Here is a 20,858-nt window from a genome sequence, read left to right as displayed (position 1 = left end):
CGCAGGTTCGAATCCTGCCTCGGGAATGAATGTGTGTTATGTCCTTAGGTTAGTTAGGTTTAAGTAGTTCTGAGTTCTAGGGGACTGATGACCGCAGATGTTATTGCTAGACGCGTGAAAGATCTTTTGCGCGCGTCGTTTGGTGATGATTGTGTGCTCAGCCGCCACTTTCGTCACGCTTGGCCTCCCAGGTCCCCAGACCTCAGTCCGTGCGATTATTGGCTTTGGGGTTACCTGAAGTCGCAAGTGTATCGTGATCGACCGACATCTCTAGGGATGCTGAAAGACAACATCCGACGCCAATGCCTCACCATAACTCCGGACATGCTTTACAGTGCTGTTCACAACATTATTCCTCGACTACAGCTATTGTTGAGGAATGATGGTGGACGTATTGAGCATTTCCTGTAAAGAACATCATCTTTGCTTTGTCTTACTTTGTTTTGCTAATTATTGCTATTCTGATGAGATGAAGCGGCATGTGTCGGACATTTTTTGAATGTTTGTATTTTTTTTGGTTCTAATAAAACCCTATGTCATTCCAAGCATGTGTGTCAATTTGTACCTCTCTATCTACATTATTCCGTGATTTATTCAGGTTTCAAATTTATACTGACTTTTTGATCACCCGGTACATCCATTCTGAAAATCATCAGGGTGTGAGTAGACACTCGAAGAAGGGACCACCTCCAGGTGTGGACTGTTGCGCAGCTTCTGCGCCAGCCTTGACGTCGGCTGCCGAGACAAAGCTTCGCCGCACGCGGCTCGTGTGTCGTGACGCAGACAACAAGGAAACGACGCCGGCGATGCCGTGCACCGCGGCAGGGAGACGCCAGAGGGTGACAACAGCACGTGGTTGTCGCGTGTCTCCTGCGTGATCAGGATTACGGCTAATTCCTCGGTGAGGCAGCGGTCACCAGACACCTGGACAGCTCATGCTGGGAGTGGTCTCCACGATTGCCGCGGATCTCGAGTTGTCCCTTCATATCGGACCCAACCCAATAAAGATCCAACCCTCCCATTTACCTTCACACGCAGCACTATTTCTGTTGACCATTGCACACCTGCTAAACATCAGTAATACTGGTGGCACGTCGTAGCATCCCAGGTGAGCTCCATCGTGTTCAGATCAACCGAATTTGGTGGGCAAGACATCAACGTGTGCTCACTTCAACGATGCTCAAACCATTGTAGCAAAATTCTCGCCCTCCTACAGTTTTCCTGCTGGAAGAGTCCAGCGCCGTTGAGGAAGATTCTACACAGAGTACGCGAAAGAAATTGCCCCCTTTCTAACAGCCGTGTACCGCATGTCTCTAGAGGAACGGAAGGTTCCAAATGATTGGAAAAGAGCACAGGTAGTTCCAGTCTTCAAGAAGGGTCGTCGAGCAGATGCGCAAAATTGTAGGCCTATATCTCTGACATCGATCTGTTGTAGAATTTTAGAACATGTTTTTTGCTCGCGTATCATGTCATTTCTGGAAACCCAGAATCTACTATGTAGGAATCAACATCGATTCAGGAAACAGCGATCGTGTGAGACCCAACTCGCTTTATTTGTTCATGAGACCCAGATAATATTAGATACAGGCTCCCAGGTAGATGCTATTTTTCTTGACTTCCGGAAGGCGTTCGATACAGTTCCGCGCTGTCGCCTGATAAACAAAGTAAGAGCCTACGGAATATCAGACCAGCTGTGTGGCTGGATTGAAGAGTTTTTAGCAAACAGAACACAGCATGTTGTTATCAATGGAGAGACGTCTACAGACGTTAAGGTAAGCTCTGGTGTGCCACAGGGGAGTGTTATGGGACCATTGCTTTTCACAAAAAAAAAAAAAGGTTCAAATGGCTCTGAGCACTATGGGACTTAACTTCTGAGGTCATCAGTCCCCTAGAACTTAGAACTACTTAAACCGAATTGACCTAAGGACATCACACACATCCATGCTCGAGGCAGGATTCGAACCTGCGACCGTAGTGGTCACGCGGCTCCAGACTCTAGCGCCTAGAACCGCATGACCTCTCCAGCCGGCATTGCTTTTCACAATATATATAAATGACCTAGTACATAGTGTCGGAAGTTCCATGCAGCTTTTCGCGGATGATGCTGTAGTATACAGAGAAGTTGCAGCGTTAGAAAATTGTAGTGAAATGCAGGAAGATCTGCAGCGGATAGGCACTTGGTGCAGGGAGTGGCAACTGACCCTTAACATTGACAAATGTAATGTATTGCGAATACATAGAAAGAAGGATCCTTTATTGTGTGATTACAGGATAGCGGAACAAACACTGGTAACAGTTACTTCTGTAAAATATATGGAAGTATGCGCACGGAACGATTTGAAGTGGAATGGCCATATAAAATTAATTGTTGGTAAGGCGGGTGCCAGGTTGAGATTCATTGGGAGAGTCCTTAGAAAATGTAGTCCATCAACAAAGGAGGTGGCTTACAAAACACTCGTTTGACCTATACTTGAGTATTGCTCATCTGTGTGGGATACATGACGGCCCAGTCGGCACCGACCGACCGCCGTGTCATCCTCCACCAGTGGCTTTGCCGGCCGTTGTCGGCTTTGTAAACTTTGGAGCCGCTACTTGTCACTCAAGTAGTCTTCAGAAGGCATCACAAGCTTGAGTACACCTCGTTCCAGTCCTCCCAGCAGGGAAAAAAATCTGTGGCAGTACCAGGAATCGAAATCGGGTAGCCGCGCGTGTTAACGCGACCGCTTCCGCGACGAGGAGGTATGCAGGCTCTGAATCGAAGCCGCCCAGCGGATTAACAACGTGGGGTCCGTGTGCCAGCCAGCCTGGATGTGGTTTTTAGGCGGTTTCCCACATCCCACTTGATGAATACCGGTCTGGTTCCCATCCTCGGTCTCAGATACGTGCTATGCAATCATTTAGAACAAAGAGACACATGGGCACACTACTGCTGTCTTGAGAGGTGAACAGGAAACTGATGACCTTCGCTATTTGCCCTCACTCACTCACTCAGCATCAGCGGTAGCGTGAATCGAACCCAGGTCCCTCTACACAGCGGCCCGACACGCTCACTGCGGAGCTATGCCTTTACTATCTCAGGCAGCGCTTAATGCTTCATTTCATCTTCCTCCTTTTCCGTGACATCCATTTATTTAAAAACGAGGAATAAAAATAAACATTGACATCTTCAATACAATCAACAAAAGCTTTCCGTTTCTTAAAACAGACGTAAAAGCATACTTTTTCATTATCCTATACGTGTTTAAGTATTTTGAAGCCATTTAGCAGAACTGCGGGGTGTACCACCGACAAATCGCCTCCTGCCCGTAAAACACGACGGGAATTAAAAAATATAATTTATCTACACAGTTTGGACTAAAAAAGAGTTGTCAGCGGTTGGCTTAGAAGGTACGCTAAATTCAATGCAGTGCAATGGAAACAAAAGGAAAATACGAGGCCACTTGAAAGCATTGCTGGTTTGACTGAAATGCACCAAGGCTACACGAAGCAGGCGTGTTTTCTTTGAGAGGGGGGGACAGTCTTAAGCAAGAAGTAACGTCAACACGAAGGACAACTCCACAAAAATACAGAACAGCACTCTTGGAGACACACTGTACGCACATATGTACTGTAGACCTCAGCTCTCTTGACAATGGGAAGAAATCTTTGAAGCGAGTCGTGTCGCAGACAAAAGATGCCTCTTTTTGAGCCTATGCTTGTATTTTTGGGTACTTCTAATAATTTTACTTGCAATGAATAAAATTAACATAAGCTGATAAATTAACATTACAAACCGTTCTCGTAATTATTTCTGCCTTTTGCAGTTTTTTATGTACATTTTCTGAAGTATTATTTCTCTTTGCGGGTTTGTATAAGGCCTCGAATAAACAAATGACGTCACTAATTTCGCCCGTATTTAGAAATACCTCTTTCAGCCAGTTAACCACTATTAACTGAAACTTGAAAACGGCCAGAAACACATTTCTGCACCTCAGGTTCCATTTGCATCATTAATCCGGACGTTAAATGAAGGATTTCGTTATGTGTGGTTTGTTTATCAACTATGAAACGTAATGTGACGTGGAGTAGCGCTCTGAAAAGCTAATATATAGGGTGCTGCAACATTATTCTTACAGATAAACAAAGGAGGCAGAGAAAGAGTAACACAAACATGTGTGTCGTAGGGACAGGTGTTCGCTGACGTCGATCAGCGAGTGGTAAACAAAACGTAATTGTACACACCGCGCGTATTTGGCAGTACGTAAGATAGAGCTGTCGAAAACCTACGCTAGTCACTGAGCACGCCTCACCTCTGTGCTATCGATTCAAAGATTGTGAACAAGCTTTTTCACTCGATTCCAACAGTGTCTGACTTCCATTGTTACGACGTTTGTAATTGTTGTGGCCTTCAGTCCGAAGACTGGTTTGATAAAGCTCCCCACCCTACTCTGTCCTGTGTTCATCTCTGAATAACTACTGTAACCTACATTCACTTGCCCCTGTTTCCTTTAGTAAAGTTTTATCACTTTCTACTATATTTAAGCGCGTCATTTCACGTCACCTAATTCACGATTACTTGATGCCTCAGGACGTGTGGTATCAACAGGTCCGTTTTAGTGTTTCTAGTCAAGTTGTGTCGTAAATTTCTTTTCTCCCCAATACAGTACGTCTTTGTCCGTCCTTCGATTTATCCAAAAAAAAAAAACCGGTTCAAATGGCTCTGAGCACTATGGGACTTAACATCTGAGGTCATCAGTCCCCTAGAACTTAGAACTACTTAAACCTAACTAACCTAAGGACATCACACACATCCATGCCCGAGGCAGGATTCGAACCTGCGACCGTACCAGTCGCGCGGTTCCGGAGTGAAGCGCCTAGAACCGCTCGGCCATCGAAATTTGTACCGTTTGCTGGAAAGCACCGTTCAATCACTCCTTCACGCCCAACTGCTGCAGGTCACGTGCGCGTTGTTCGTCAGATGTTCAACATTTCTCCTGACGTATGTGACCCCAGTGTCTTACATTAAATTACTTGTCTCAGTGACATGTATGTCGCTTCGGAGGTTTTTAAACGTCAGTGATAATCACCCTGTATATTGTGAAAAGTGATGGTCTTACGACACAGTGTTGGGGCACACCCGAAGATAGTTTAACGTTTTCTAAGATATCCCGCCGTTGATAATGCCATACTATGACCTGTTTGCTAGAAGCTCTTCAGTCCAGTACACAGATGGTCTTAAAGATCAAATAACTATCGAGTACTCACTATACCGAACGGGGGAGAACAGAAATTTATGAGCGACTTCACTAAAGGGATCGGCTGATACCACACGTCGTGAAGCATCAAGGAATCATCAGTTTGCTGAGGAAATGAAGTGTGTGTGTGAAAAATGGCGTGTGACGAGGGCCTCCCGTCGGGTGCACCGCTCGCCTGGTGCAAGTCTTGATTTGCGCGTCGATAGGGATGAAATGATGATGATCAGGACAACACAACACCCAGTCCCTGAGCGGAGAAAATCTCCGACCCAGCCGGGAATCGAACTCGGGCCCTTAGGATTGACAGTCTGTCGCGCTAATCGACCGAGACTCAAATTCGAGACCTTTGCCTTTCGCGGGCAAGTGCTCCACCATCTTTTTTTATTATTTTTTTATTTTTTATTTTTTATTTTTTTTTCAAGCGCTCTACCGACTTTTTTTTTTTACAAGGGAACCACTTTTCTTGTCAGGAGTGAGGGTTTTTTATGATTATTTTTTTATTGAGGAAGGTAGGAGAAACAGAAACCTTTATTATTCACAAAAGAAACATCGTACGTCCTGACACATGATAACTGTCCTGGAAGGAACCTCGCTGCCGTCCTACCATGCAGCATGAAATAACAACAAAATCAAAGTGGGGCCATCTCCGGCACCCTAAAGAAAAGTATTTATGGATATGAAAACAAAATGTGAAGTACATCCATTTGCTAACTGTGCAAGCGTTAGTTTTTTTTCTAGATCGATCACTTCACTTGGCCGGTTTCACAACGAAAGCACCGCCGCTCATCTTTGCGCACCCGGCACACCCCTAGTACATGGCGGGTCCACAAAAACCGCTACTAGGAAATTGGCATACCAATCCTTGTACTTTAGTAGCCGTAATAGTTTGATGTGTCCATCATGCAAGTATTGCCAGTAATCCAGGACGTTCAGTACGTTCGTACGTGTGTCTCTACAGATGTAATGGACCGTCATACCTGTGATCCACGCCACTGCGTTCGTCTTGTGACGCGGAAAATACGTTTCCTCTGGAAAAAATACTGTGTCAGAACAGACCGCTGTATAGATAGTGCGCCGCATGAACGCTATTATCTTTCTTGCGAGAGTCCAGAGAGCCAATGCCTCGCCGCAGACCAGCCGATGGTCGTCCGTATCCAGCACGCCGCATTGCTGACACAAGGGCGAATCCGCCAAATGTATTGCGTACTTTTTATCATTTGTAGGGTATTTTCGGTTGACGACGATGTACCATGTTGATCTGACTGTTGTAGATAGGTGAAGGTGGTGGACCGTGCGCCACGCCACGTGCCAATTAACAGCTGGATGTTTGCGTTCCACCCTATTCCGGGCGATCTGTGGAAGAAGCACATGGTACACGTCCTTCGATGTCGACTGTCGGGTCATCGGTAAACGCTCTCGAACGTAACTGAGTTCCACGATGAACGTGCGCACATACGTTAAAGGGGGCGATATATTATGGCCGACACTGACTGGAGGAAGATGCGACGTTATCGATGGGGATGAAATGATGATGATCAGGACAACACAACACCCAGTCCCTGAGCGGAGAAAATCTCCGACCCAGCCGGGAATCGAACCCGGGCCATTCTGTCGCGCTGACCACTCAGCTACCGGGGGCCGACTATGTGTGTAAGAGGAGGGGAAGGTGCGAATTGTACAGGCAGACCAAAGCTTGATTACACTAAGCAGGTTGAGAAGGATGTACGCTGCAGTAGCTAGTCGAAGACGCTTACACATGATAGACTAGTCTGGAGAGCTGCATCAAACCAGAGAGGTATAGAACGACGCATGCGGGCAGGTGGCGCGCCATCCTAGCGTGCGGGTACACACGAGGTCAAGGTCACGGCAGTGCAGCCAGGTGCAAGCGAGTTATGCGGGTAGTGGGCAAGGGATGCAGGCTGCGCTATCGACCCGGGGGACCTTCCATGCTGCAGCGGCGGGGGTATCGACCGGGGGAAACTTCCGCGTGCTTTGCGTCAGCGTTGCCTCACTTGGAGGAGCGTTGCGCAAAGGGCGGAGGCTGGCCACAAACCAGTTGTGCCCTTAGCGCCAGGATTTCACCCGGAGCAAGTCCCGCCCATTCAACCCCCTCCACGCCTATCCGTAGTGTAAGGCCCTTTCCTAAATAGCCGCCAGTACCACAAACTGGAAGCTACATCAAAGTTGCTATTGTCGCAGTCCAACACACGTTACACTGTGATGAGAGTCAGTTATGACAAGAAATTTAAGTTTTTCTGGATAGTAATATAAAATGAATGTGCATTATTAAAGAAATGAAAGTATTTATAGAGAATTGAAAGCATCGCCAGCAATAGAAAACAAAAAAATAGCGTGGTGTTATTTAAGGACAATAAGGACAAATTTTCATTAACTACTTCACTTATTATAATGCGTTTATTTGAGGGAAACAGCAAACACACTGTGCGAAAACAATTGTCTTGAATCTGTCATGTCGGTAGTAAAGCCACGGATGCAGTCGACTAACTCTGTTGTCTAAAATCAACGTTATATAGAAATAAGTGAAAGTCGTTTTGTTTATGTAGGCACTCATAGAAGCTCGCGAAAATTAAAGAATGTAAGAATGCCATAAAGTAGAAATGCCTAATGAAAGCAGTAAGATATTTGCTTATATGCCATATAGTATTTGCATGGGTAATGGGTGAATTTTAACTTGTAAATTCTTCCAATGCCATACCTGCGGATTATAAGCGAGGTTATAAAGAATTGTGGCTGTTTCTGTGTGATTAGTGTCCTATATGCTGTTGCAAACGTCTCAGGAAAATAACCTGTCGTTATTCTTTCTCCTGTCTGTTTTTATCCAAAAGATTTATTAATTCCGTAAATGTCATTCACACCATTTTTAAAAAATAATAATGATGATGTGTAATGTTTGTCACAGAGCAGTTATGGAGGAAATAAATGCTGCAGTGTTTCAAATGTTCAAATGTGTGTGAAATCTTATGGGACTTAACTGCTAAGGTCATCAGTCCCTAAGCTTACACACTACTTAAGCTAAATTATCCTAAGGACAAACACACACACCCATGCCCGAGGGAGGACTCGAACCTCCGCCGGGACCAGCCGCACAGTGCAGTGTTTCACGGCTATAAAACGTCCTTCATGCTGTGCTAGCGCTTCTTCCACCCCTAAAACTTTTGAGCAAAACTATTCAGTGAATAAGACGCAAAAACAGCTTCCATCGATCTAGCAAGAACAAAGTAAGGAAGTATACTGAACGTTGGTCCTTGTTTCACATATACTGTCTGAGTTCTGAAACTTAATTGTCAAGCATACTGTGGTTCCTCTTTCTCCAAGCAAATTATTCTTTGAGGGTAGGTTTTTCCTGTTGTAGCTTTGGGTGCTTTTTCTCACATAGAAGTATGTTTCTTCATAGGCTCGATTACTTTCGAGGTTTGTGGTAGGGATGGGAAAAACCGACCGGTTAAAACCGAACCGATATTTTAGTTCTGAATAACCGGTATTTATCAGCCAAGGGCCTTGCCGCAGTGGTAATACCGGTTCCCGTCAGATCACCGAAGTTAAGCGCTGTCGGGCTGGGCTAGCACTTGGATGGGTGACCGTCCGGTCTGCCGAGCGCTGTTGGCAAGCGGGTTGCACTCAGCCCTTGTGAGGCAAACTGAGGAGCTCCTTGACTGAGAAGTAGCGGCTCCGGTCTCGTCAGCTGACATACGGCCGGGAGAGCGGTGTGCTGAACACGTGCCCCCTCCATATCCGCATTCAGTGACGCCTGTGGGCTGAGGATGACACGGCGGCCGGTCGGTACCGTTGCGCCATCTTCGCCTGTTCGGACGGAGTTAAACAAACATTTTTTTTAAAAAAAGGAGAAGCTCCATTGCTTGTAAATACGCATTTCTGAACATTCAAATCAATTTGCCAGTCTTTGTATCACTTTTAAATCTTATCAAGATCTCACAGTATTTTTCAGACATTGCTTCATTAGATATAACCACATCATCTGCAGAAAGCCTGAGGTTTCTATTAGTATTATTTGCCAATTCATTAACATACAGGACGGTCAGAAAGGGGTCCATTGCGCATTATAATGCGTCTGGATAAATCACTGGTCTCTTTAATTCACGCCATATTTTCGTAAAAATCTAAAACTGTATACCTTTTTGGAAACTGGGTCATCTCGTTCGTACACGATGACTCCATTTTGCTGGTACTTTTTATAAGCCAATCTTATAGAGACAAATCTTTGTATCAGAATTTTCTTAGTGTCTTCGACACCCAGTTCTCTTCAAGAAAAGCTGCGAAGTTTTGCGCACAATTGCTACTTCTTTTTGGTCTGATGTTTGAGTGGAGAGAAAACAAGTCTCAGTAGAAATTACACAATGGACTTTTAATAGTCAAACGAAGAATGAGAAGCAGGGTTTCAAATTGACCAGCGTAAAAAAAGTTCGGATAAATGCGAATAGGACTTCCGCATCACGGGTTCCGTACAAACTTAATTAGGCACACAGATAGTTCATCCATCCCGGAAATCGAGAATCTCGATAGTTTTTGCCTGTTATCGATATCGACGCAGGCAAGATATCGTAATTCTGCGAATTCCTGAGAAAAAAGGGTCTTAACAGCAAGACAGACACAGTCGGATAACAACTGATAAAAAACATTGTCTTGTTGTGGTATAGTTACAAAGTAACCATTTCCGATTTCTTTCCTTTACTTGTTCTTTAAAACCTTGTTTCTTGCCAAATTTCAGGATTCTAGATATCCTGTAGGTTTGTAATAGAAAATGGGAAAAGCGATCACTGCTATTTTAACAGCAATGCCGATAGACACGACTAACAAACACGTGGCATAAGAATTAATACAACATTGCTGAGACAATACTGTAACAGTACACGTGAACGTGCAGTGTGTCAGACTTGTCTGTGTCGTAGTTTCTCTCTGTCGTCATCGGAATTGTATTACAAAATGGTATCATTCCTAATCTGGAAGTATTTTATGAAGTGCGGTATCAATAACGTACAGTGCTCCATTTGCTTTAAAAGGTTAAAAAGGGGAGGAACCACAACAAACTTGCGACGTCGTATGAGGAGAAATACCAAAGCCCGAGAATTCATTTACAGTCTACGTAAAAAATACAGATATGCTGACTGTGTCTACGTAATTTGCCTTTATTTGCTTGTAGCTGTTGAAAACGAACAAATTAATACGAAAAATTGTTCTTCAACCTCAGTTTTCACCCTTCAGCGCCGTCCGGTGTGACCGAGCGGTTCTAGACGCTAGAGTGTGGAACCGCGCGACCGCTACGGTCGCAGGTTCGAATCCTGGCTCGGGCATGGCTGTGTGTGATGTCCTTAGGTTAGTTAGGTTTAAGTAGTTCTAAGTTCTAGGGGACTGATGACCTCAGCAGTTAAGTCCCATATTGCTCAGAGCCATTTGATCCATTTTTCACCCTTCAGCGCGGACTGTTAGCAATGCCCAAACAGCGGCGTAATCCTCGATTACAACATGATTTTTGAACAGAGTTTAAAAAAATTGGAATCAACGAGAGGATAATGCTGATATTTTGTAGTATTCAACCACATATCACTTTTGGAGAAAAGCAGCGAACATTAGATGGACTAAGTATTGTTTCATTTGCATGTTAAATTTAATATTTTGTCTCTGAGAATCTTGAAATTGAGGGAGTCAAAATTGTTCCATCTTTGTGCGGTTTCTACGTTTATAGGTAAATAATAGGAATAAGAAACCGAAACTCGGTTACTTTGAGTGGCTGTAACAGTCAGCTGAAGTCGTTCAACGAGTCGGAAACAGGAGATTGTCTTGTACACAACCGGCCGGAGGGGCCGAGCGGTTCTAGGCTCTACAGTCTGCATCCTCGCGACCGTACGGTCGCAGGTTCGAATCCTGCCTCGGGCATGGATGTGTGTGATGTCCTTAGGTTAGTTAGGTTTAAGTAGTTCTAAGTTCTAGGGGACTGATGACCTCAGAAGTTAAGTCCCATAGTACACACCGCGCATATTTGCCAGCACGGAAGCTATGAGCTGTCGGGAAACGATATCGAAAATCTCGCACTTCTTGTATGCGTTGTACTTGGTACGTTTTGCAGGCTTGCTAGGCCGCAAGTTTACTAGTGTATCAAACTGTTCGTCTCGACTTCACCTACGTCGCAATTAGATGCTGTAAACAGTTATCGTTTACACGCTGTATGCTCTGCAAACCACTGCGAGGTGCATCGCAGAGGGTACTTCCCGTTTCAGTCACAAAAACTTCGAGGTTCGCCGATGACACTGTAATTCTGTCAGAGACAGCAACGGACTCGGAAGAGCAGTTCAACGGAATGGATAGTGTCTCGAAAGGAGGACATAAGATGAACATCAACAAAAGCAAAACGAGGATAATGGAATGTAGCCGAGTTAACTCGGGTGACGCTGAGGGAATTGGATTAGGAAATGAGGCACTTAAAGTAGTAAAGGAGTTTTGCTATTTGGGGATCAAAATAACTGATGATGGTCGAAGTAGAGAGGATATAAAATGTAGATTGGCAATGGCAAGGAAAGCGTTTCTGAAGAAGCGAAATTTGTTAACATCGAGTATAGATTTATGTGTGAGGAAGTCGTTTCTGAAAGTATTTGTATGGAGTGTAGCCAAGTATGGAAGTGAAACATGGACGATAAATAGTTTGGACAAGAAGAGAATAGAAGCTTTTGAAATGTGGTGCTACAGAAGAATGCTGAAGATTACATGGGTATATCACATAACTAATGAGGAGGTATTGAATAGAATTGGGGAGACCGAGCGAGGTGGCGCAGTGGTTAGCACACTGGACTCGCATTCGGGAGGACGACGGTTCAATCCCGTCTCCGGCCATCCTGATTTAGGTTTTCCGTGATTTCCCTAAATCGTTTCAGGCAAATGCCGGAATGGTTCCTTTGAAAGGGCACGGCCGATTTCCTTCACAATCCTTCCCTAACCCGAGCTTGCGCTCCGTCTCTAATGACCTCGTTGTCGACGGGACGTTAAACACTAACCACCACCACCAGAATTGGGGAGAAGAGGAGTTTGTGGCACAACTTGACTAGAAGAAGTGATCGGTTGGTACGACATGGTCTGAGGCATCAAGGGATCACCAGTTTAGCACTGGAGGGCAGCGTGGAGGGTAAAAATCGTAGAGGGAGAGCAAGAGATGAATACACTAAGCAGATTCAGAAGGCTGTAGGCTGCAATAGGGACTGGGAGATGAACAAGCTTGCACAGGATAGAGTAGCATGGAGAGCTGCATCAAACCAGTCTCAGGACTGAAGACCACAACAAGAAATGGCACACTGCCGAACGTAAGGGCAGCACAACACTCAGGCCCCGAGCTGAGAAAATATCCGACCCGGCCGGGAATGGAACCCGGGACCCTTCGGTTTGAAATGCGCCACGCTGACCGCGCAACTACTGCGCTGGGCAGTGTCGAAACTTTGTAGCTACTCTATCACGGGATAGTTTCCGTCTTCAGGTGTTTTCCACTTCATTTTTTCTGCACGTTTTTGGTACTGTGCCATGAGTCGTACTAACCTGCGACTATTCGTGCAGCTCTTCTTTGTACGCGTTCAATTTCCTCTGTCAGTATTATTTGCTGCGCGCCCCACAAACATAAACAAATTCTGAGATGGCTACGAGACGTTTATAAGCAATCTCCTTTGCAGAATCTGTTCTACCAATGAAACGAAGTCGGCCTCTTGCCCAGCCTACAACGGAGCCTATGTGGTCGTTCGATAGCGGTCCCATTATCCAAAAAACATTAAAACCTTTTATTTATAACCGACAAGCCATATAAAATTTCTTTTACATTAATTTTAAAATGCTTTCATAATGAAATGTTTTCATAAAAATTTTCATCCTTTATTTCACCCCCTTATTGGGCTGAATTTCCAAAAACACTGAAACACGTGTTTTCCTATTTCTGGCCGAGAAACCAATTACGAATTTTCGTAGTTCTAGCTCCAGTATTGCCGTAATAGCGACATTTTTCAGCGAACCTTTCATTCCCTACTGCTCCACCTTAGGGATGGAATTTCGGGCAATACCATACAAACGATGCCTACAGTGTAAAATCAACACCCTCTCCAAATTTCATGTTTCTGTTGTATGGCTCTGGGTTGGGCGATAATGAGTCAATCAGTCAGGATATTTCCTTTTATATATAGAGACTGATATAGTATTTATAATATACAACTTTCTTCTCGTTTTGTGAAGGGCACAGCTTTACACTTCTGAACATTCAGATCAAGTTGCCAGTCTTCGCATCACTTTTAAATCTTATCAAGATCTCACAGTATTTATGCAGATTTTTTTACAGACATTGCTTCATTAGATATAACCACATCATCTGCAGAAAGCCTGAGGTTTCCATTAGTATTATTTGCCAATTCATTAACATACAGGACGAACAGAAAGGGGGTCCAGCGCTCATTATAATGTGTCTGGATAAATCACTGGTCGCTTTCGTAAAAATCTAAAGCTGTATACGTTTTTGGAAACTAGGTCATCTCGTTCGTGCGCGATGACCCCATTTTGCTGGTACTTTTTAGAAGCCAATCTTATAGGGACAAATTTTTGTATCAGAATTTTCTTTATATATTTGACATCCAGTTCTCTTCAAGAAAAGCTGCGAAGTTTTGCGCAAAACTGCAATTTCTTTGTGGTCTGTTATTTGAGTGGAGAGAAAACAGTAGAAATTACCCAGTGGACTATTGTCCGAATTTTCTTAGTAAAATGAAATGAAATGTTGTGTGGCTAGGGCGTCCCGTCGGGTAGACCGTTCGCCTGGTGCAAGTCTTTCGATTTGACGCCACTTCGGCGACTTGCGCGTCGATGGGGATGAAATGATGACGATTAGGACAACACAACACCCAGTCCCTGAGCGGAGAAAATCTCCGACCCAGCCGGGAATCGAACCCGGGCCGTTAGGATTGACATTCTGTCACGCTGGCCACTCAGCTACCGGGAAGAGTGAGAAGCAGGGTTTCAAATTGACCAGCGTAAATGATGACGATTAGGACAACACAACACCCAGTCCCTGAGCGGAGAAAATCTCCGACCCAGCCGGGAATCGAACCCGGGCCGTTAGGATTGACATTCTGTCACGCTGGCCACTCAGCTACCGGGAAGAGTGAGAAGCAGGGTTTCAAATTGACCAGCGTAAAAAAAAGTTCGGATGAATACGAATAGGACTTTCGCATCAAGGGTATCCGTATAAACTTAATTAGGTACCGGTACACAGATAGTTCATCCATCCCGGAAATCAAGAATCTCGACAGTTTTTGCCTGTTATCGATATCGCTATTGCCAAGATATCGTAAATCTACGAATTCCTGAGAAAAAGGAGTCTTAACAGCAAGACAGACACAGTCGGATAACAACTGATAAAAAACATTGTTTTGGTGTGATATGATTACAAAGTAACCATTTCCGATTTATTTCCTTTACTTGTACTTTAAAACCTTGTTTCTTGCCAAATTACACGATTCTAGGTATCCTATAGGTTTTGATGAGTGAATTTACGCGTATCAAAACATATGATATAAATGGCCGTATCTTTTACTGCGTTGACTTAGTAGCTTCGACGTTTTACACATCCAAGGCACCGTATACCTTGATATTCTACATAAATTTCAACTTGACACCTCTACCAGGTGCTAAGAAAAGGGGTCTTCAGCGGCGGAGGGAGAAGTTATTACAGATTGAGGTACAGAAGGCTAAAAAGGTTTTAATTGCTTAAAAGTACTTAGGGTGATTCAGAAAAGTTTAATTACAGATAGGAGGGAAAAATCTTTGCCCAAATTTTCATAATCGAACGAAGAATGGGAAATGATGTCTAGTTCTAAAAAAAGAACACATGCGTGAAAGTGATCACAGTGATTACGAGAAGCCTAATTAGTGATTTGATGGAAAAATCAAAATATTTCACGAATAGCTGCTGCTGGCTATATAAATGAAGCGTCAAAAAAATTTCATCTCTTCAAAGCCTAACTATTTTACACATAAAAACTTATATGAGTTGGGTGTTTAACTGTCAAAAATACTTTCTTTGAATCAGCTACGCTAGAAAGGCAAATAACGTGTCAAAATTTCGTCCGTTTCGCGCAGAAAAAGTTACATTGGTGTGACATTTAACTGTCAAAAATTTTAAAAATAACAAAGAATTAGAAAAAATTTATCTCGAGTCTTGTGAAATGATTTGCCCAAAGGTAAGAAATAACGTAGGTTAGAGGAACATTAGACAAGCCTCTAAATTAGAATTTAAATTTCATTGCTTAACACAGAATCATAGAATTTTAAAGAAGATATTTGTCTGGTGGGTTGTATTGACCCTGCAGTCTGCTGTAATGTCATCATCTTCGCTCGACGGTGTAAAAAAAGTTCCAACATTTTTTCAATCCCATAAATTTTTCGATAGAGGATCCTTAAAATTTCAGGAAAGAGAATGTGTGTGGTGCAGTACATAATGTCTGCCTTACAATTGCTGTCGACATCATTGTTCTTGCGTACTTTCTTGACAAAAAAAGTGAATATAAAAAATGGAATGAAATTAGAAATGTGAATTGGACCTTAAATTGTCTGTTGACTTCTGATTTGCTGTATATGATTTTGACCATCATTCAAAGGCTCACCAAATGTTTCTCCACTCTATTCTTTTTTACCTTGAGACAAATCAGTCCACAAAACATTTTCCGTTTCTTTGTAATCCTCTAAGACCTCTGTACTTAGGATTTCTTCTCGAGTCATGAGATGAAATTTCCGCTCTGGTTTATTCGGCAGTTTTGCGTTTCCTACAACTGTTGTGAGAAATTGGGTCGTTTATTGGTGAGCCACGCCGTACAAGAGCGGGGATTTCTGAAGCCCGCGACTGCTCCGCGTCTCAGAAGTTACCCGCAGAGGTAATCGGAGAATGCGTGGGCGGCTAAGTCAGGGGTCGCCCTGCTACACAGCGCACGTGTCAGTATGTCGCTAGCTGCGTCACCGGCGCTCCACCTTGGTCATTTCAGACTTTACAGACACATCCGTCCTCTAAAATGTGTTTCCCCCTTTCATTTTGAAATGCTACAACATTTCGTGATAGGAAAGCGACGCAGCGTGACGTTCTTGTTGACCGTGGATGATTTTGAGCCCGCATCTCGTGGTCGTGCGGTAGCGTTCTCGCTTCCCACGCCCGGGTTCCCGGGTTCGATTCCCGGCGGGGTCAGGGATTTTCTCTGCCTCGTGATGGCTGGGTGTTGTGTGATGTCCTTCGGTTAGTTAGGTTTAAGTAGTTCTAAGTTCTAGGGGACTGATGACCATAGATGTTAAGTCCCATAGTGCTCAGAGCCATTTTTTTGATAATTTTGAGTTGCGCCCTGCCAAAACAATGGTTCGGTAGTTTTGGTACAATATATAAGTGACGTAGTAGATAGTACAATTACCGGTAGTAATGGTAGCGTTGGTAAAGAAACATAAAGGAATGTGAGAGGAACTGGAATTCGACGAATTCTCTCTCTCCCTCTCCCTCTCTCTCTCTCTTATTTTCATTTATTTATTTATTTATTTATTTATTTTTTGCACAAGATTAGAACTGTTCTTTATTCGGAGTTAGTGTATTTTACATCCTTGTAGAATAGAAATTGCATTTTATAAGGTTCAGGAGTGGAATTAAAATACAAGGTGAAAGAATATCAATGATACGATTCGCTGATGACATTGCTATCCTCAGTGAAATTGAAGAAGAATTAAATGATCTGCTGAACGGAATGAACAGTCTAATGAGTACACAGTATTGTTTGAGTGTAAATCGGAGAAAGACGAAGGTAATGAGAAGTAGTAGAAATGAGAACAGCGAGAAACTTAACATCAGAATTGATGGTCACGAAATCAATGAAGTTAAGGAATTCTGCTACCTAGGCAGTAAAATAACCAATGACGGACGGAGCAAGGAGGACATCAAAAGCAGACTCGCTATGGCAAAAAAGGCATTTCTGGCCAAGAGAAGTCTGCTAATATCAAATACCGGCCTTAATTTGAGGAAGAAATTTCTGAGGATGTACGTCTGGAGTACAACATTGTATGGTAGTGAAACATGGACTGTGGGAAAACCGGAACAGAAGAGAATCGAAGCATTTGAGATGCGGTGCTATAGACGAATGTTGAAAATTAGGTGGACTGATAAGGTAAGGAATGAGGAGGTTCTACGCAGAATCGGAGAGGAAAGAAATATGTGGAAAACACTGATAAGGAGAAGGGACAGGATGATAGGACATCTTCTAAGACAACTTATGCGCTTTTATGTAACTAAAGCAACTATTTTCGTTCCAAACACAGTTTACATGCATAAACATAAAAGATATATACAGTTATTGTTGTTATTTTGTATTTGTTGACTCAGGGATCGAGATGTGGCTGCACGATCCGTTACAGCCATGCGGATAAGATACGTGTCATCTCGACTGCTAGTGATACGAGGCCGTTGGGATCCAGCAAGGCGTTCCGTGATACGCTCCTGAATCCAACGATTCCATATTCTGGTAACAGTCATTGGATCTCGACCAACGCGAGCAGCAACGTCGCGATACGATAAACCGCAATCGCGATAGGCTACAATCCGACCTTTATCAAAGTCGGAAACGTGATGGTACGCATTTCTGCTGCTTACACGAGGCATCACAACAACGTTTCACCAGGCAACGCCGGTCAACTGCTGTTTGTATATGAGAAATCGGTTGGAAACTTTCCTCATGTAAGCACGTTGTAGGTGTCGCCACCGGCGCCAACCTTGTGTGAATGCTCTGAAAAGCTGATCATTTGCATATTACAGCATCTTCTGCCTGTCGGTTAAATTTCGCGTCTGTAGCACGTCATCTTCGTGGTGCAGCAATTTTTTTGGCCAGTAGTGTCATTTTTGGTCCGATAAAGTGGAAATTGAAAAGACGGTGTTATATTGAAAAATATGACGAAAAATAATACAGGCAAATCTTGATTAGTTATTTAGTCATCAGGAACCGACAAAGTAATAAATCAAAATTTCAGCCGTAAGAATGTACCCCTAGACGCAATAACTGCAGCCAACAACAAAGAGAGAAAATGAAGATAAGTAAAAACTTTTTCTTTTGTATATCTTACACCTCTCGAAGCTTTTGAAATTAATCAAGAGACTAAGAGATATTAAATGGCGATGTGTGGGTGGGTAAGATTACAATGCCCACCAGTGTTTGCCCTTAGCCAGCGAAGAAAAGAATAACAGCACTTTAGTCGTGTTTGGACGCGTTAGATAACAACGTCGTCACATTCTGGTTTTCGCATTTACCGCTCGCACGTCGGAAAGACATGTCGGTACCAATATACCCGCAGCAGAGTCGCGCAGCGCTGCAGCAACCCCCTCAGATGGAAAATTTTGACCGCCTCTTATACACTACTGGCCATTAAAATTGCTAACCACGAAGATGACGTGCTACAGACGCGAAATTTAACCGACAGGAAGAAGATGCTGTCAGATTCAAATGATTAGCTCTTCAGAGCATTAACACAAGGTTGGCGCCGGTGGCGACACCTACAACGTGCTGACATGAGGAAAGTTTCCAACCGATTTCTCATACACAAACAGCAGTTGATCGGCGTTGGCGGGTGAAACGTTGTTGTGATGCCCCGTGTAAGGAGGAGAAATGCGTAGCATCACGTTTCCGACTTTGATAAAGGTCGGATTGTAGCCTATCGCGATTGCGGTTTATCGTATCGCGACACTGCTGCTCGCGTTGGTCGAGATCCGATGACTGTTAGCAGAATATGGAATGGCTCTGAGCACTATGGGACTCAACATCTTAGGTCATAAGTCCCCTAGAACTTAGAACTACTTACACCTAACTAACCTAAGGACATCACACACATCCATGCCCGAGACAGGATTCGAACCTGCGACCGTAGCAGTCCCGCGGTTCCGGACTGCAGCGCCAGAACCGCTAGACCACCGCGGCCGGCAGAGAATATGGAATCGGTGGGTTCAGGAGGGTAATACGGAACGCCGTGCTGGATCCCAACGACCTCGTATCACTAGCAGTCGAGATGACAGGCATCTTATCCGCACGGCTGTAACGGATCGTGCAGCCACGTCTCGATCCCTGAGTCAACAAATGGGGACGTTTGCAAGACAACAACCATCGGCACGAACAGTTCGACGATGTTTGCAGCAGCACGGACTATCAGTTCGGAGACCGTGGCTGCGGTTACCCTTGACGCTGCATAACAGACAGGAGCGCCTGCGATGGTGTACTCGACGACGAAGCTGAGTGCACGAATGGCAAAACGTAGTTTTTTCGGATGAATCCATGTTATGTTTACAGCATCATGGTGGTTGCGTCCGTGTTTGGCGACATCGCAGTGAACGCACATTGGAAGCATGTATTCGTCATCGCCATACTGGCATATCACCCAGCATGATGGTATGGGGTACCATTGGTTACACGTTTCAGTCACCTGTTGTTCGCATTGACGGCACTTTGAACAGTAGACGTTACATTTGACGTGTGTTACTACCCGTGGCTCTACCCTTCATTCGATCCCTGCGAAACCCTACGTTTCAGCAGGATAATGCACGACCACATGTTGCAGGTCCTGTACGGGCCTTTCTGGATACAGAAGATGTTCAACTGCTGCCCTGGCCAGCACATTCTCCAGATCTCTCACCAATTGAAGACGTCTGGTCAATGGTGGCCGAGCAACTGGCTCGTCACAATACGCCAGTCACTACTCTTGATGAACTGTGGTATCGTGTTGAAGCTGCGTGGGCAGCTGTACCTGTACACGCCATCTAAGCTGTGTTTGACTCAATGACCAGGCGTATCAAGGCCGTTATTACGGCCAGAGGTGCTTGTTCTGGGTACTGATTTCTCAAGATCTATGCACCCAAATTGCGTGAAAATGTAATCATATGTCAGTTCTAGTATAATATATTTGTCCAATGAATACCCGTTTATCATCCGCATTTCTTCTTGGTGTTGCAATTTTAATGGCCGGTAGTGTGGTACCCGCACGTGACTTAGGCCACAGTATTCCGTGCTTAGGCGCACGTCTCCGCCAAATCGGAGTACTACCCGCCGATGCACTCGCGTCACCTTTCAGCGCTGCCTGGCGTCCCTTTCGTTTTCGCGACGCCGGCTATTCCGGCACAGCCCAGAAATAGTGCAGGGGTCGGCCGCGTACGAACGCAGCGCATCCCGCAGACACGCCGCGGGTTCGTGATCGGCCACCCACAAAGGCTGAGCCAGAGGTGGTGACGATAACGCTTCCACGGAACGAGGACGGTTTTCCTGGACTTACTGCGTACGGCGTATGCGGGCGCCAGCGAACGTTCTGGCTGATGTGAGGGTATAAAGGCAGCGGCCGCTCGCGATGGACCACATGCGGTGGTGGAGCTGCGACTGCCGACCTTCTGCCGTGCACACACCGCCATATCCGGGCGTCACGCCGACTAGGTAAGGTAAGAGCGATGTGCTGTGCGGCCGCGTAGCCTTTTCTGACGCTATGGCTCTTGCTGGTCCCTTCCGGCTCACTGCCCGAACGTAGAACAAACATGATATTGCGGAGACCCGCCTATCCGCCATCTTCGGAAGAAACACT

General features: G+C 44.6%; 1 protein-coding gene and 1 pseudogene across 1 annotated transcript in view; both read left to right on the top strand.

Annotated features, from left to right (window-relative positions):
* LOC124552229 (peroxidase-like) overlaps window positions 1–20,858 on the top strand; it is a 339,571-nt gene that overhangs the window by 267,499 nt on the left and 51,214 nt on the right. The gene's annotated exons all lie outside the window — the stretch shown is intronic.
* Window positions 8,744–8,861, top strand: LOC124552944 (annotated as a pseudogene).

The sequence above is a fragment of the Schistocerca americana genome, chromosome 10, assembly GCF_021461395.2.
Source record: "Schistocerca americana isolate TAMUIC-IGC-003095 chromosome 10, iqSchAmer2.1, whole genome shotgun sequence".
Classification (NCBI taxonomy): domain Eukaryota; kingdom Metazoa; phylum Arthropoda; class Insecta; order Orthoptera; family Acrididae; genus Schistocerca; species Schistocerca americana.
The sequence above is the reverse complement of the archived record's forward strand: the minus strand, read 5'-3'. Positions and strand labels throughout refer to the sequence as shown.